The 16,739-nt window shown below is 47.4% G+C and overlaps 1 protein-coding gene across 2 annotated transcripts in view; it reads left to right on the top strand.

Moving 5' to 3' along the window:
* The window catches only part of nav3 (neuron navigator 3), a 247,046-nt gene that overhangs the window by 87,625 nt on the left and 142,682 nt on the right, over window positions 1–16,739 (top strand). Inside the window, exon 1 of one of the 2 annotated variants that reach the window (XM_072710122.1) lies at window positions 10,416–10,476. The exons of the other annotated variant lie outside the window; for it this stretch is intronic. The gene's annotated coding sequence lies outside the window, so the exon portion shown is untranslated. Of the gene's footprint in view, window positions 1–10,415; window positions 10,477–16,739 lie in introns of those variants that run through there. 2 annotated transcript variants of the gene reach the window in all.

Here is a 16,739-nt window from a genome sequence, read left to right as displayed (position 1 = left end):
TTTTTCCACGGCGTCCAGCGGTCCTGTTCTCCACCAATGGTGAGTTCTTGCTAGATTGTTTTCTCCCAATATGAGGAACATTCAGGAACTTTGTATAACTCCCATGATTCTTTGCATGCGTTATGAAGAGATACTGCGATGTTGACTGAGCAGCTCCAGAAGGTTCTGTGCTAGTGTGCACAGCACCTCTATCCATCAAACCAGAACAGAAGCCCAGTCCAGAAACATGTTAGAGGGGCAAATTCATCAAAACAAGGCTCTGAGCTATAAATAAACATTGATTATTGATCCTTGTTTGATTTGTGACTGTGGCCATTTTGGCCAAATATCAAACAATGAAAAGACGATACTCTGTAAGGATGGTATGGCAGCAATGTGGGCAGCAATGGGCAGCAATGTGGGCAGCAATGGGCAGCAATGTGGGCAGCAATGGGCAGCAATGTGGACAGCAATGTGGGCAGCAATGTCACCTGACACCTTCAGGATTAGGGCATTGAATCCCACCCTTGCTCTGTTGCTCTGTGGTTCTTCCATTTGCATGTTCTTCCTCTCCGTTTTCTACTTGTTTATATGCTCTTATGTTGTCCTTCTGGCCCCTGAATAGTCTTTATAAAGTTATTTTTTATTAATAATAGTTGTGTAGTTGTACACAGTACCAGTCAAAAGTTTGGACATGCGGAGCCAACTACAAAGGAGAGTGACAGTGTCACATCACATGACCTCACCTGGCCACCTGACTGAAACACAGCAGCGCAGATGGTTTTGGAGCAGTTTGACCAGAGAGTGAAGGAAAAGCAGCCAATGAGAGCTCAGCATATATGTGGGACCTCCTTCAGGACGGCTGGAAAAGCATCTCAGGAGGCCACACGAAACTGGCATAGAGGAGACAGTAGGGGCAGCCAGTCCCTGGAGCATTTGGTGTTAAGGGCCATGCTGAAGGGCCCAACCTTCTGTGTCCCAACCCACAGAACTCCCCATCCCCCCAACAAATTATTATTTTTTTGTTGAATACTTTTTGGCCAGTGCATAATTCCATATATGCCATTTTATAGTTTTTTTTATTATTATTATTTTATAGTTTTGATGTACCGGTATGTGTACTCCTAAAATGTAGAGAATGGTACAAATAAACCTTTCTATGGGTGGGCGTGTCCAAACGTTTGACTGACACTAGCTCTTGCTACAGTCCTGCACTCATTGGAAGCTCAGCCTAGCCGCACTTATGCCCAGTTGACAGCAGGTGTATTTGCAATGTGCCCTTTGCCTTGCTGGTACAGAAGCATCTGCTCAGTATGTGAAATATAAATGTTGTGTTGGTTTCCGCTGGCTACCCTGGGTTCTTCCCGCAAGCGTGCTGCTGGGTAGATTTGTTTTTTCAGATCTCCTGTAGTATTTGTGTGAGTCTCCTGCGATTGGTCCGTTTTCCCTTCCCGGACGACCTTTGCTCCCTGCTAGACCCACACTGAATAATCAGGCGTCAGATGGATGGATAATACTCTGTACCCACTGTACCCATGTTTCTGACATGACTGGGGGATATTTAGGCTTAAATAACGAAAATAATGTGTTGATGTGCAGCTGTAATTGTTTGTTGATCTGCTTTTGTTTTTATAAGATGATTAGGTGGTGGATTCTTTTCTGCAGGGTACCCACGATTCCCATTTAATGAATTAGTCTGCAAGCCGCTTAAGGCTGTTAACTTCAATTTAAATGCGGGTGCAAGATATGCATCTCTAAGCAGATCCCGTGTGAGGCGGGTTAAGGGACACAAGGAGGTTAGGAAAGTCAGGGGCCACGTGTGGAATTGCAGACCTCCAGCCTGCACCTGGGATAGGAAAGTGAAGACTTTGCATTAGGAGCTGTTGATGACATCAGGCCCTTGGGACCCCAAACCCACAACACAGCTGAAACTCCCTCTGCCGGTTCGGTCCCAGAAGAGTGGGGCGATCCCTCGACTCTGTCCAAGGGAAATAGCACAGAATAACAGTCTGAGTAGTGGTGGTAGAGGGCTTTGTGCAGTCTTCATCCAACAGAAACTCCTCACATCCAAGCACACACCCAACATGCAGCCACAACCAATTACAGGCTTGACCACCCAAATCCTGTAACTCATTTTCTTTAAACGACCTTCATATTTACCCCCCACCCCCCTTACTTTGGAATGTTATAGTAACATCAGTCAGGAAAAAGGCAGCATGCTGTTTAAAAATAATGTTTTTCATACTGTTTTATAAATCAACATTTTTCAGGCAGATAAATCCATAAATTATTCTTTTATATGCTTACAGATGGGCCAGGGAATATGTCTGAATTTGGAGGCTGGTACTGTATACATGACCTGTGAGTTTTGAGGATATTTCTTGTCCCTGCTTTCATATAGTCACGAAAACAAGCGCACCATATTTCCAAAGTGGTATGCTGCTGAATTATTTCCGTACTGTTCCAGTAGGGGTCACTCCAATCTCACACTCAACGATCGACACCTTCATAGCCGATCCTACCATGTTAGACTTCCACATAACTAGAGGTGGAATGATCAGGTCCAGAAAGTACAAATCCAAACCAAGATTTTGTTCCAACCGACCAGTTGAATACTCTGTGAATGCAGCTCTGTATGCTCAACTGGTTCGTTGAAACAAAATTGTGGTCTGGATTTTTACTTTCTGAACCTGAACTTTCCACCTCTGCGTAACTCACTTTAGCAAAGGCAAGGGAAATGTGCAAGTACTTTCCTTCAAAGTGTAGTCTTGTTAAGAAGCAGCCATTATGAGATTTACTGGAGCAAGCAGAATGCAGTGTAAACTCTTGAAGCCAAGGTAAACTGCTGGCACTGAGTTTGATTGCTGCATCCCCCCCGCCCCCCTTTGGCCGTGATGAACCCTTTCTCTTGGCCTCTGTCCATGTTTTACTAGGAAAGCTGTTCTCCTCAGAGAGATATTGGCACAACCTGATTTTTATCAGCCCCGTGTAACAGTAGCTTTCACCTCTGGGTGTTTGATCCGATTTAATCTTCTGCTTTAATGACGTGGCGTATGTGATTGTAGTTAATGCGTGCTCGAGACACAGGGCTCGTGTTTATTGATATGGATGATTACTCTGCCTGCACCTTGAGCGAACAGGGAATTCAGATTAGCTTTTTGATAACATTTTTATTCTGCTATGCCCTGCTGGTAGTGTCAAAAAAACATGAACTAAAAATGGAAACTTTTCCTAATTATTTCGAGGCTCTGCCATCTTTTCCAGATGAGCAGTTGCTTGTTGGTACCCCCCCAGTCAGAGCTCCTTGCCGTGGGTTTTAACGACAGGATCCCAGTATGCATGGTGAGTCACCAGCTGACCGGTGAGGCGTCAAGCGGCGTGTCCGTCTGCTGCGCAACCGCCAGAGCTGTCCCAGGGAAACCGGAAGTGCATTACAATGGTTCCTACTGGCAGCTGAGGTGTGCAGCCTTAGTGTATGGGGGGGTGTACCCTTGGAACATGGGGGCAAGGTATCGGGTAACGCAATACCTTGACGGCTGGGGTAAGGAACACCCTCAAAACCACTAACGGGACGCCCGGCCTTGAGACACCCCTCCGGCTGACCAGTGTGGCCGTCCCGGCCCTGCCAGGGCAGACCATCTTCCCACTTCCTCACCCAAATTATTACCGTGCTGAAAAACCTTATGAAACATCTTAAGTGGGGCCTATTTTGAGGTTTTCAAGGTTCTCGTTTTGCTTTCCCTATGGATCCCATAACAGATACTTATTAAAATTCCCCCAAATGGCAGTTTCTGCGAATTTTCCCTCATTTTATTGACGTGCGGCACTTAAGCTGTCAAACTGCCGTGGCTGTGCAGCTCCTCACCGGCATCCCCCTTTTAAATGTTTAGTTACATTTGCGTTTTGTGTTTTTTTTTTTTTTTTTTTTTAATGAAAACAAAATGTCTGACTGCAGACTGACAGAGTGGTGTGTAGGGCTGGCGTTTGGCTGCTCCGTCACCCTTGACGACATCCGTGATGGAAACATTCGTCGCTGGTGACACAGTTCTCAAAATCTCGGCTGCTGCTCTGCCGTGCCGTAGCCGTTAGCCTCCATCCGAGGTGGCCGTGCCCATGGCATCCCGGAGTTACCCGGGAAACGACAGAGCAAATGGGCCCATGACATCCCCTGCTGCCCCCCCCACAGTTGTGTAATCCCTCTGTAAGGACCGAAAGGGCAGCATCCCGATCGCCGCAGACGTGTGTGTGTGTGTGTGTGTGTGTGTGTGTGTCAGCAACTTACCCTAAGGTTAGTGCAGCGGCAGCCTGAGCTGGCGGTTTTCCTCTTTAAAAACATGTGACAGGAAGCGTGTATCACAGATTTGCACTGGCTGGAGACCTGCAGCAATGTAATCCCAGGCACAGTGGACCTTTGGTGGGAAGTCCAGGCATGAGGGGGGTGGGGGTACTTCCCAGCAGGCCGATGTACAACAAGCGCCCCTGGGGAGAGAGTGCGAAGCTGATGTCCCTGACAGCTATGCTGGACCCTGCTGACCTGTGATTGCTGTACTCGACCGACTGGGGGGGGCTTCCCCGGGGTTCTGTGCTGAATCGCCAGGACTTCCTGACTCCTCTTATCTTGCCAGGGGTAAGGAAGATGTTCCTCGACCTCTGATTCCCCTCATTTCTTCCTTAATTCACAGCTTTCGACGAGCTTCTGTACACTAGATGCTCTGAACGTCTATAGGTTTTTTTCTTCTTGTCATTCTCATTCAGACTGCTACTTTGCTCTGCTCCATTCTGTCTAGTTCATCCGCCAAGGTCACAGACCGTGCCTGTTTCACGTGTCTGCAGTCTTCTGCATCCCCTCTCTATCCTCAATCCGGCTCTGAGATCAAATACAGGCTCACCAACCCAGGCAAGGCTGTTCTTCTCAGACTCTCTGCTGCTTGCTGAATGACAATGAGGGCTAAATATTCATATATACACGTGTATAAATATACTCGTAATGACCCAGTAATTTAGTCCACATTTGACAATATTTCATGTAGGTCCGCGGTATGATTAATTGCACCCAACTTTATGTGCTCGTGTTGTCCTTAAATATGTCAGACATACAGATCTTCACAAAGAGGTTAAAGCCTTTGTTGGGAAATTAGCTGAAAAAGCAGGGAAACACCTCCCAGCCGTCTGCTTCGCGCCCACATCTCGGGACAGCTTGACAAACGACGGCCTCGCAGAGCTGCCGGGTTCATTGGCAGCTGTCTGCTCGCCCTCTCCACCCCCCCCCCCCCCAGCAGTCTGCAGGAAGTGGGATTGATGCCTGCCTCTGAAATGGCTTTGTGGCTCGGCGGAGCATCCTCACCCCTTTCCTCCCCCCCCGTTTTTTTTTACATCCCAAGGAGCCCCCTGCACGTGACAAGGAGGTCTGCTCCGTCTCTGCTTTTGCTGGCCTGAGCCATAGACCTTCTGCGAGAACATGAGTGAATCTCCACCCCTCCTCTGTTCACATGACGAGCTAATATTTGCTGTGTGTTATTGCTTCCCAGGCTTGATCCATCAGGGTTAGTATCCTCATAAGGCTAACCTAGGCTATTTAAGGCCGGCTGTGTTTATCTGGCTCTCACACAGGCCTAGCGATGCCACCTCTTGGCGGCTGGTGGTAATGCGGCCCATGGGTCATCCAGTCCAAGTCTGAGGCTGCAGCGTAGCCGATAATGTGCGTATGCCTGCCAGTTCTCGGTTGTACTGAGGAGGAGCGTTTCCATGCATACCACCTCTGTTTTATAGACAAACCAGGAAGGTTTCTGGCTTTCATTTGCAGAGTTGTTTGATCACCAAGGTGCAATTTCCAGAATCTGCTTTGTCTTGGTTGAACTCGTGCCAGCACCGTAAATCTCTGTCAGTTTGATCGTGTTAAGATGAAGGAACTGGAACGTATGGAATGGCAGTTTCATATGTATCTGGAGAGATCATGTTATCGGGAGCGTGCTCAGTAGAGAGGGCCAGGGAACCTAATTGAGGGTATTGTGGCCTGTGCAGCTGTGGTATGTGTGGGCGTGTCTGTGGCGGAATTCCGTTTCTGTGGTGTAAATACTGCCATTGTGAAGTAATGACTGATTTTCTGGGGGCTGTTGATGGTGTCACTCACTGGGAGATAATGTATCTTTGTGTTGCACTTGAGAAAAGTGTTTGATACATCTCAGGAATGTTACCGTTCATGTTTATTAATGAAACTCAACTTTATAACCCACATGATATAGTCGGTTTCATATAGGCTTGTTATATAAAACAATGAAAATATATCAATTTTAAAAAGCATGCGTACTCTATGCTCAAAAGCCCCAATTGCATGAACTAGGTTTTGTAACATGTTTAATTGGATGGGCCGTGTTGGTTTTGGCATTTGATCATCTTGATGTCGCTTCTGTTTGAGGTTGTTTATGGAGATGCGGTTGGGTGAGAGTGGAGTTCAGATGCTGGGATCAATCCAGCACCTCATTAAATAATTGGCAAACACTGTCAGCCTGACCTGCTTGGTGGGTATAACGTTTGAAGATCCGGCATGCAGAATCAGACGCAAAGCATGCTGGGAGCCCCCTCCCCCCATCTCCCAAAAGAAGGGGTGTTGTTCTTCATGCTTGATATTACAGCACAGCAAATGTAGACGCTGGTGAAAAGGTTTGTAAGTTTGTGACTTAGGAGTATTTTCGTTTCTTGGTTGGTGGTACAGTAGTACCTGTAGGAGGCGGTGTTAGGCTGAGTCATGTTACATGTTTTTTTGGGAAGTTCTGTCAGGGGGTTGTGGGGATCCAGGAAGGTGGCATCCTGGCTTGGCTTATATGAAGATGTCCCACACAGCTCTCATTCCCATCTTTTTGGGGATGTCTTAATGAGCAGACTTACAGATGATGGACTGGCATCCTGTCCATGCTGTCTGCTGCCTGTGATTCCTGGGACAGACTCCAGGCTGTGACACTGCACTGAATAAGCAGGTGTGGAAGATGGCCGGATGTGTCCTTCCCCTTTTCTGCAGTCTTTAGGGTTTTCCCGGCCTGCTGTGGCGTAGAGAGAGCTCCGCTTCGCACGGCGTCCCAGACTTTTCCTCACATTCAGCACGTCAGAGTTCCTCCTGCTGTCAGTTGCTGGTTTCAGCCTTGCAGTGATTTAAATTTGAGTCCTTTGAGGTGTTCAGGTTTAACGGCTTCGGACGGGAGTTTGGAGGACTGACAGTTTCTGTTCTTGTGTGATAAAATCTGTACTAATTAATCACTAGGAGAGTTTCTTTCTGAATAATCAAATCCATTGAGTAGCAGATAAAAAGGCTTATTTATATGATAGAGTTATAATATTACTCATGAAATATATTTTAAATATAACACACATCAGTTCAGCAGATATTCTTCCCTAGCTATTTCAGTCTTTAATAACGATGACCTGGTGAGCCTGAGCCCAGCCAAAGCTGTTTTTTGGCCCCTGCTCTGCACCTCAGGGGTCCTGACTGTGCCCCTACAGTCTCTGTCATCTCCAGCACCCAGACGTATCCCCCTGGCATCCACTGGGACAGCACTCATTTTAATTCCTCTCTTTTCCGCATTGTAGTCTCTGTTTCTCAGAAATCAGCATGTTTGCTTTGGCCAGTATCCTGGGTACAACCAGCTCATCGATGTAAGGCCTGGCCTTACTGGTCCTCCGGTCTGACACGCGTCTCCCCCAGCTCATCAGTAAGATGTCCCCCCCCCCCCCCCCATAAAGGCTTATATGAAATTCCGGCCCTTCACCCACATATCTCTTAGGATTGAAATTCCAAACTCGGCCAGATGATAGCCTTACAGGCAATGCAGCAGTCACCCCGTTACCGAAGGCCCCATTACGTTCACGTTGTGACCTCACTCCTGATCCGAGCCATGCTCTATCGCGGTTGCTCTGGACGACGTCACTGCAAATTAGCTCCGTTTTGAAATATGTGCTGCCGTGCCTTTGCTCTTAATTATTACCTTTAAACCTGAACAGGGCCCATCTATTAGCATCGCCTTAAACACGAGTAATTATGGCACTGGCGAAGCGGCGCTTCATAAATCTTTGCCCTTATTTTCGCAGGTTACCTAGTGAGGAGGAGGCCCGTCGGTCTCCGTTCAGCATAGCGACCGCGCGCCGCCTTTCTGGACCCGTTCCGATGAAGACAGCGGTCCTTATCTCGTTTATAACGCGCGCTCATCTGGAAATGAGAATGTCATGTGGGATTTAATTACCCGGGTCAGATGTATCGATAAACGGGATTTGTAACTCTGCCGACGAGGGCGTTTTTTTTTAAATGCTAATTTATTTTTATTAAGAAGTTGTTTATTCATAACTTAAATGTGATTACAATGCAGGTTAATGTTAAAGGGGAGATTGGAAAGATTGTGTATGTTTTACATCACGTTAGAAGGGAACAGGATATGTTGTGCAGATTTATGCCATAATTATATTAGTAATTAAATTTTTATGATGTGGTATGTGAATGTGCGCTGGTAAATGGGGCATAATGTATGGATTTGCAGTATGCGTGTTCTGGAGATCTGCTCTCAGGAAGCTGTTTTGGCTCCCACCTCCAGGGCTTGGGGTCTGACTGCAGTGCCCTGCTCTCCTCGTGGGTGACGTGCACGTTTTTTTTTCCATGCATTTCTGAGGGGGGGGGGGGTTCCCTACTGGGTTTTCCAATCTCTGTATTTGTGTCTCTCGGTATGTGTGGTATATATACTCCCCTGGCCCCCCTCCCCCGCACCCCAGGGTGGTGTTAACATCCTGTGGCGGTTGTTAAAAATGGATCAATACAGAGATTCATGCATAGCAAATCTATTATATGGAAATGTATGTCTGGATTTTTTTGCTGGAGAAATTAGTTGTGCACTTTGCTTAAGGAGCTGAGCTGTAATTGGGCACAAACCGGGTCTCCAGTCCTCTACCAGTCTGCTACCCACTCTCAGCTCTTCCTGTAGAGCAATTCTTTTTTTTTAACAGAAGAACAAGAAAAGGAGCATGTGACAACTTGCTAAAGGTTCTATTGGGTTGTGCCATTTTTTTCTTGTTTTTTTTGGTTTTACAGCATTGATTTGGAACCCATGGGATCTGGTACCTTGATCAGCATTGGTGACATCTGGTTGCTGTTAACAACGTGTTAAATGCCCGTCCAGAGCGCCCCATTACTATTTAAATGCCCCGTGTCAGTGCTGACCTGGAGCTGCATGTAGTGGGCTATTATCAGCTCATTCACCCTCCCCATAAATGCTCCCCGTCCGCTGCCACGTCCATTATGACCCTGCGGTTTTCGGAAGGGGGGGGATTTCGGGTAGCAGATTATTTTTCATTGGTTCCCATTTCCTGCAGATGGGTGGCCTGGCCAAGGGGTAGCTCTGCACGACGCCAGTATCCATACCTGCAGTGCGGGTGAAGGATGGATGGATGGTTGAATGCATGGTTGGATGAATGCATGGATGCAAGGAAGAGGCACGTGGCTCTGATCATGATCGACTGCTCGGGTCTGTCTGAGATACTCGGAACCATCAGTGTTACTGTATGTAGCCGCCCTCCAGAGCACTACATGCATCTCATTCTGTGTCTAAGCCTCAACAATACTTTTGTTAAACCAGCTTTTACATTTGAAGTTATGCTTGATTCAGGTCATTCCCCGGACGTTTATCCAAGGGAAGCCCGAGGTCTGTCTCGCTGCGGTCGTGCTTGTCACGCCAGCCGTTCGTCGGCGAAACAAAGACCACGTTTGTCAGGAAGGTGTCAGATTGGCTGTCGCGACGCCAGACTTTATTTGGCTCTGGGCTGCCACGCTAAATCTTTTGTTTCCGCCCCTCCTCCTCCTCCTCTTTCTGAAGTTAAATTCTACTCTGCGTGTCAGCTGAACCGTACACCCGAAACCAGAACTGGACCCATTTTTTCCTCCCCGGCACATGGACAAGCTGTCGGGATCCAGCCGGCCGCAGAGCGGACTGAGCCAGATATGTTCATCTTCATGCCTATGTGAAACCTGACCACTACGGGGGTGTGATAGGGGAGGGATTAATTTGCTGTGTGTTGCCATGCCTCTGGGTGTGAATTGGGATAACTGTGTAGTGCCGGCATGAGGGTGGAACATTTGTCAAGAGTTTTTTTGGATAATCGGATAGAATCTGTCAGCTCTGTTCGTGTTTGAAATGTATATTCATATTTATTAGGGTCCCCAAATGTGAATCTTGGAACTAAATTGAAGGGTTTGGCGTCATAAAGCCCCAGAAATGAGTGTGTCTCCACTAACCCCTTGTAAATCCGCAACTGGTTATGTAATCCGTCGTAAGGGGGGAAAACGGATCCCATCTGTGAGGGAGATGTTGACACCCCCTGAATCCTGTTTATCCTGCCTTCCTTCCGGTGAGGGGGGTGTGGGGGGGGGGGTTGCCGGTTTATCTGCGTCGCTTGGTGTTTGTGCTCCGAGTCTTGGAAGCTCTGTGAGGTTTTATTTCCAGAAGAGGGGCTTCGTGTTCCTGGGTAAGTGCTGCCCGATGGCGGGTGAGGCGTTCTTGGCTCGGCGGACAGGGGGCCCGGAGTAATCGTAGCGGTGGCACATGGGGAAGGCGGAGCCACTCGCTGTCACGGCGACGTCTGTCGTGATCATCAGCAAATAGGATAGTCCTTCTACCTCGTATTTTACAAATGAGTCTCAGCTCGATTGTATTGTTCCCCCCACCTCATTACCACACAGTATCTCATTGTTGTAAATGACTCGCTGTACTGATTGTATTGTATTGCATTGTATTGTACATGTATTATATTTTATATTATATTAATTCCAACACTCCATGCAGTCTTTAGATATTTATAAGCTATGCATGCTGGGCGTACGCTGTTACATTCATGTGCTGTGTGATCTTTGTCTTGGCTGTGTTTGTATGTACAGTACGGTTTGTATGTCAGCCACTGACACCGGGAGATACAGGCCCTGTGTGTGACGTGAGTGTCCCAGTGCTGGGGGGTTGGGCTTTGGCTGGTGGGAGTGAAGGACGCACAGCGCCTCCTGCTGACGCTTTACTCATCCTTCCATCAAGTGGCGCCCGCAGGCTAAAAGCCTCCCCCCACCCCCCCAATGCTTTGACGCACTCACAGCTCATCGCAAATTATGGGGTGAGGAGCGGGGGCTATGTGAAACTGAGAATGCTGCCCCCCCCCTGATCCTTCTGTCTGACTAAGCCCCGCTCAGAGCCTGGGCCAGGGGCCAGGGGGCCGTGCCGGTGAACGTGATGAGGCCCGTATCCCAAAAACCACCAGCAGGTGTTCATCCTGACAGTCTGGCCCCGTCTTTCCCAGTTGGGTCGGTTTTGACGCCTTTCTGGCAGCTCTGCACAATAGAACCAGGTTGGATGCAGTGACCTTTTGTGCTTGTTCTGGATCCAGTTTGTCAACAGTCTCAAATGTACACTTTTTCGCATAGAACTTTCCCTGTTGAGCTTCACTGGGCCGGCTTCCTTACCGTGAGGTCCACAGCTATGACCTTCAGAGAAAAGCCTCTTGAAACGGCACACAGGTATATATAGATATAATCTCCCACAGTTCACCACCCTTAATTTTGACACCATTGCATTGTAAATTGGCAGCACCCGCATATTTTAATGCATAAATAATGCCTGTGCGGAATTGCGTGAATTACTGTCCGCGTAAAAATGCCGCCACAGTGAAGCACAACAAATCTGTTATGTCAAGAAAAAGAGCATGAGAAAGAAAAGGACTTTCATCTGACCTAAAGCGTCCGTACTGTGTATTATGGGGAGTTATTGTTTATTTGATGTTTATTTGACGGGGATGAAATGGAACAGGAGAGAGAATTACAGCGGTATTTCATCCCGGCCCACCTGGACAGTCACTGGTGATCCATAGAAGCACTTTAATTCCTTCTTAAAATCCTCCTTTTTATGCAGTAGGGCTGCATGTGACACAGTAGTAATTTACAGTAGAATGATTTAGCACGTTTCTGCGGCCAGCCGCTGACATTCAGATATCTTTTTTATGCAGTGTTGGGTTGGCAGTGTAATAACTAAGATTTCTAACCGTAATTTAGCTGTTTACAGTCTCTGAGCAAATGTAAATGATGTAAATGCTTTATTATATTTCGTCTTTTGTCGCAAAGGAAACGCAGCATTGATAGCAATGGACTGTATATACAAAGGTGTTTTTTTTTTCTTCCCCCTGTTCGCTCGTGATTTTCCGTGTTTGGCAGATAATTCCGGCTGGTATGTTGCTACGCTGTCATCGTGGGCGGTGCGTCGAACGTGCACACCTGCTCTGTGACGGGCTGCGCAGAGCAGGCCGCTGTGTTTACTCACCCAGCGTGTAACACCCCCATCCGAAAGCCTCCGGCGAGATTGTTCACAACGATGTGTTTCTCTGTGGGGGAATGCGAGGGGCGGGGGGGGGAGGTGCAAGGCCCTGATTGGCTGGTCTGTCACATGGTCACACACAGGCTGATGAACCTGACCTTAGACACATTCTTCTTGCATGTTGTCTTAGCTGGTTCATGCAGGTTATCGTCCGGCTTTCTGGCCCCACGGTCCAGAACATGGAAGGGAGTTTGTGTGTCTCCCAGCCGGCACAACCACCTCTAGGGGGTAACAGTGAGTCTGGCCTGATGAACCATATAGCTCCTTAGCCACCTCTCTCCCTGTGCTGCCCTGTTGGCTGCAGCAAGTGGTTCTGATTGGTCAGTAATAGCAGCTGTCAGCACATGTCATAATTTCGAATTGATACAAATGTAAAGTGCAGTTTAAATGCCTTATTGGTTGGTATAGGCCAATGTTTCTAATCCCAGTCCTTGGGGACCCACAGACGGTCCACATTTTTATACCAGATAGTAAGTATTTTTGACTGATTGGGAGTTGGTAGTCAGCAAAAACGTGGACTGTCTGAGGGTCCTTGAGCACGGGCTTGTGAAACACTGGTGTAAGTCACTGTTATTTATGCAGTGAGGGCAAATGCATTCATGTGGAAAACATAAGAATATTATAGAGGTCTTCTCTCAGTGCGTCGTTTCAAGAGCTACCATGAGGGTTGGACTTGGAGAAAAGTCTAAACTTGGTGTGATTGTAAATAATGCCCTGGAACTGGAGTTTAAAGGGCTGTAATTTAGAGGTAAATATACATGAAGGTCATACGGAACGGCGCGCTTTTCCGTATGGGACGTCTGGCTGTCGGTTGCTGCGTCCATATTTTTGTTTATGGGTAGCATTATAGCTTCACACATCCATGGGTGTGGGGTTGAATCCCTACTATGCTCTGTACGTGTGCAGTTTGTTTGCAGAATGATCCCTCAGTGTCCTCCTGTGGTCCAAAGGCATGCAGTGCATGACTGTGTGCATGTATGTGCCCTGTTAGGGACTGGCACCCCGTCTAGGGCGTTTCCCTGTGCTTCCTGGGATAGGCTCCAAACTCACCGCAGCTCTGTATTCGGTAAGTGCTTTGAAGATGGATGGATGGATGGATTATTACTTTAGTTGTTGTTGTTGCTCGGCAGACTTGCACAGCTCGCAGTTTTGCAGCTGGCTGATTTACACAGAGTATAATGCAGGACGTGAACCGAAGCCAGGCAGACGGCTCCTCTCTTGCAGGGCGTGTCAGCAGGAAGTCGGCGCTATCGCTCCGTCGCCGTTTGAGTGCCCGGCGCCTGGGAGCCGGCTTCTCCCAAGCCATTAAAGCGGAGTGGATGTTAGCAGCTCGATGCTGTACCGGTATGTTAGCAGTAATGGTCAGTGACACTGTTGTGCCAGTGTCTGTGTTTCTTACAGGAGCGTAGAGTTCCACAGTCAGCCAAGGGAAATGGCAGGCGCTGAGCTGGTGGTCTTTGCTGCCGTTTTCTCTCTCAGGTGATCCCTGTGAATAACCCTCACAAAATCAAGATGCCACCAGGGACGGTTTAATAATATTAATGTTTGCTTAAGCCCTTGTGTGTGTGGTGGCGGTAATTCAATTTCCCCGACGCTCACTTTGAAACCATGAAACGAGTCAGCCCGAAATGACGTAAGGGTTTAATCAAAGCATTTCTCTAAGCAATACAAACTGAAGAGATTCCCTTTTTGGCAGTTTTCTGTGTTGCCGCACAGACAAGGACGTAACTTTGGTTTGAACATTGGAGGGTGGAGGTCTTCACCCATTTAGGGGGAAACATCATTATTGGGAGGGTTGTACTGGCTGGTTTTGGTTAATTGGGGGGGGGTTACAAATCCCCCATTTGACCCCGTAGTTTATGCTCATGTGCCCGGAGCAGAAAATCTGGGGAACCCTCTTTACAGTCACTCTGTCTCATGCTCTGATGTCGGTGAATAATGCGTGGAAATGTAACGCTGTGGACTTGGTGTTATGACTGACGCGGTACGGACCGGGGAAGCAGGCAAAGGAGAGCAGGACTGGGGTAAAATAAAGGGATTTAATAGGGACACGAAGGGGCATAGGGAACAAACAGCCTAACAATACTTAACACTACAATGACAGAACTGGGGAAACAAACTCTGACGTGGACTTAAATACACCGAACGAAGACAACTCGAAACAGCTGGTAAACACTTGGAATCCACACGAGGTTAAGAAGGGGGGCGTGGCACTCGGTTTACTCTCTAGGTCGAACAAATTTCTTCAGGAACAGCAGGTCCTCTTTTGCCAGTTGAACCCACGGCTCCTTATCGACTAAATCACCTGCCACCCCGTGACAAAAGAATGGTATTGTGATTTGCCGGTGACAGATCAGCAAGTATTCGTGTCATGTTTTCTAAGTGTCACGGATCCAAAGTGCGTTTGAATGTGTGATGTTTTATTGGTATACGCCATTCTAATCTAGCTATCTTTGAGTGAGAACTATGTTAAAAAATATTTCACTGTGGGTGCCAGGAAAGGGTGGGGGCGGGGGTTACTCATAAATCACTTAGGAATTTGGGCAATGGGGAGATAAATGAAATCATAACAGCCAAATTGCTGCTGCCACCTAAATATATTGGAATCTAGGACCATAATGAGGAGTGAATAGATAAAAAAAACAGATTGATGAGTTGTCATGGGTACGGGGTCGGGGGATTGTACCTTTGGCTGGCAGGAGAGGAATGTGCATGGCGCCTTCTGCTGACGCCTTACTCCTCTTACCCCCCCCAGTAAATCCTCTGTTCTGCACATCATACAAACATGAGCATTATCTCTGGGTTAGTGTGGGTTGATGCTGACAGAGGTGCAGTTACTGTACTGAGATGGCTGATTAGATTCATAAGCCGCCCAGCAAAGGTGTGGCCCCGACTGGCCTTACTTCCCCAAGGGACTCGAGTAACCTTGACAGTTTTCATTGTTTTTTTTTTTTTAACAGTTAGATATGGCACCTCAACAGTAATCAGACCAAAGTGTTATTAAATAATCTGTCTAGCCTAGGAATGGATGGTGTCTGCAACTGATGTCAGGGAACAGACTGGAGGAAGTGAAACACCGCAGATCCTGAGGGAGACGCCAAAAACGGTCTGTCATAATCCTTCAGTTAATGTGGTGGGAGGAGCTATGGAGCAGAGTTATGAATCTCGAGCTCATGAGTCTCTCTGGCTGTCAGACTGAATTAACTGCGTTTCTCTTTGTCACTGTGTGGTGTGAATATTTTGACTGTGGTGACCTGTAGAGCACACATAGAGAGGCATTACCCTGCCGTTTTATTGGGAGCTTGTGGAAAACAAAAGCTTTATATTAGATTTGGGTTGGACCTCCTCTATCCAGACTGACATCTGTAATGTATTTGAGGATCTGATTGGGCACCTGCTGTCCAAGTCAACATCTGTAATGCATCAGAAGATTTGATTGGGTGTCCACTATCCGGACCTGAATCTGTAATGTGTTGTGGAGGATATGATTCTCTGCCTAATATATATATCAGAGGTCCTGTAATTCTCTCCACTAGACAGCTCAGTGTAATCTATGGGACAACCGACCTCAGCATCAGATAGAGCTCCTTCTGACTGTGGTTCCTCTTTCAGTTACGGTGAAGAAGGATCTCAATGCTTGTTGAGACTATTGTGTAACCGTTTGTTTAGAAATGAACAGTGAAGGAGACTGCAATAGTCATTTGGGCATATTTGACTTTTTTAGGTGTGAGTTCAACCAGGAAGCTTTTTAACTCTTCAGACTGGGTCGGGGTGCTGGATCAGTAGACAGAAGCCTCCCTGTCCTGCCTCTAGCAGTGTGTAAATTTCCATTCAGTGTGGATGCGTTTAGCCAGCGTTTGCCCAGACGGTGCTGCCAGCGCCCAACGCTGTCGTTTAACGGCACCCATAAAAGGCCGGAGTTTTCTTTGAGGCCGTCCTCGGTCTTCTGCCAAACCCACAACAGATGCACAACTTACCAGCTACTTTTGTTCCTTATTATGAACTGGCCACCATGTGTTTGCAATACTGAAAAGTAAAAAAAAAAAAAATGAAGAGAGTGAGAGAGAGAAAAGCCTCCATTATGGGCACAGAGCAGCTGTCATATCTAACATCCACAAAAGATGACTTATTTGCCAGATCTTCCCATGTGGAGAATCTCTACAAATTATGAACATTTTATATATTCCTGCTAAGTGAGGGGGGGGGGGTGTTGGGGCCTGTTGTGGCCAGCAGAGGGCACAAGGCAAAGGTACACCTTGGTTGGGATGTCAGTCTATTGCAGGATACATACAGATACTCTACAAGCAAATGAGAAACACCAGTTCACCTTCTCCATCTGTAGGACATCCCCGTGATACACAGAGTGGAGGCGGGATTCGA

Source organism: Paramormyrops kingsleyae, chromosome 1 (genome assembly GCF_048594095.1).
Source record: "Paramormyrops kingsleyae isolate MSU_618 chromosome 1, PKINGS_0.4, whole genome shotgun sequence".
NCBI lineage: Eukaryota > Metazoa > Chordata > Actinopteri > Osteoglossiformes > Mormyridae > Paramormyrops > Paramormyrops kingsleyae.
The sequence above is the reverse complement of the archived record's forward strand: the minus strand, read 5'-3'. Positions and strand labels throughout refer to the sequence as shown.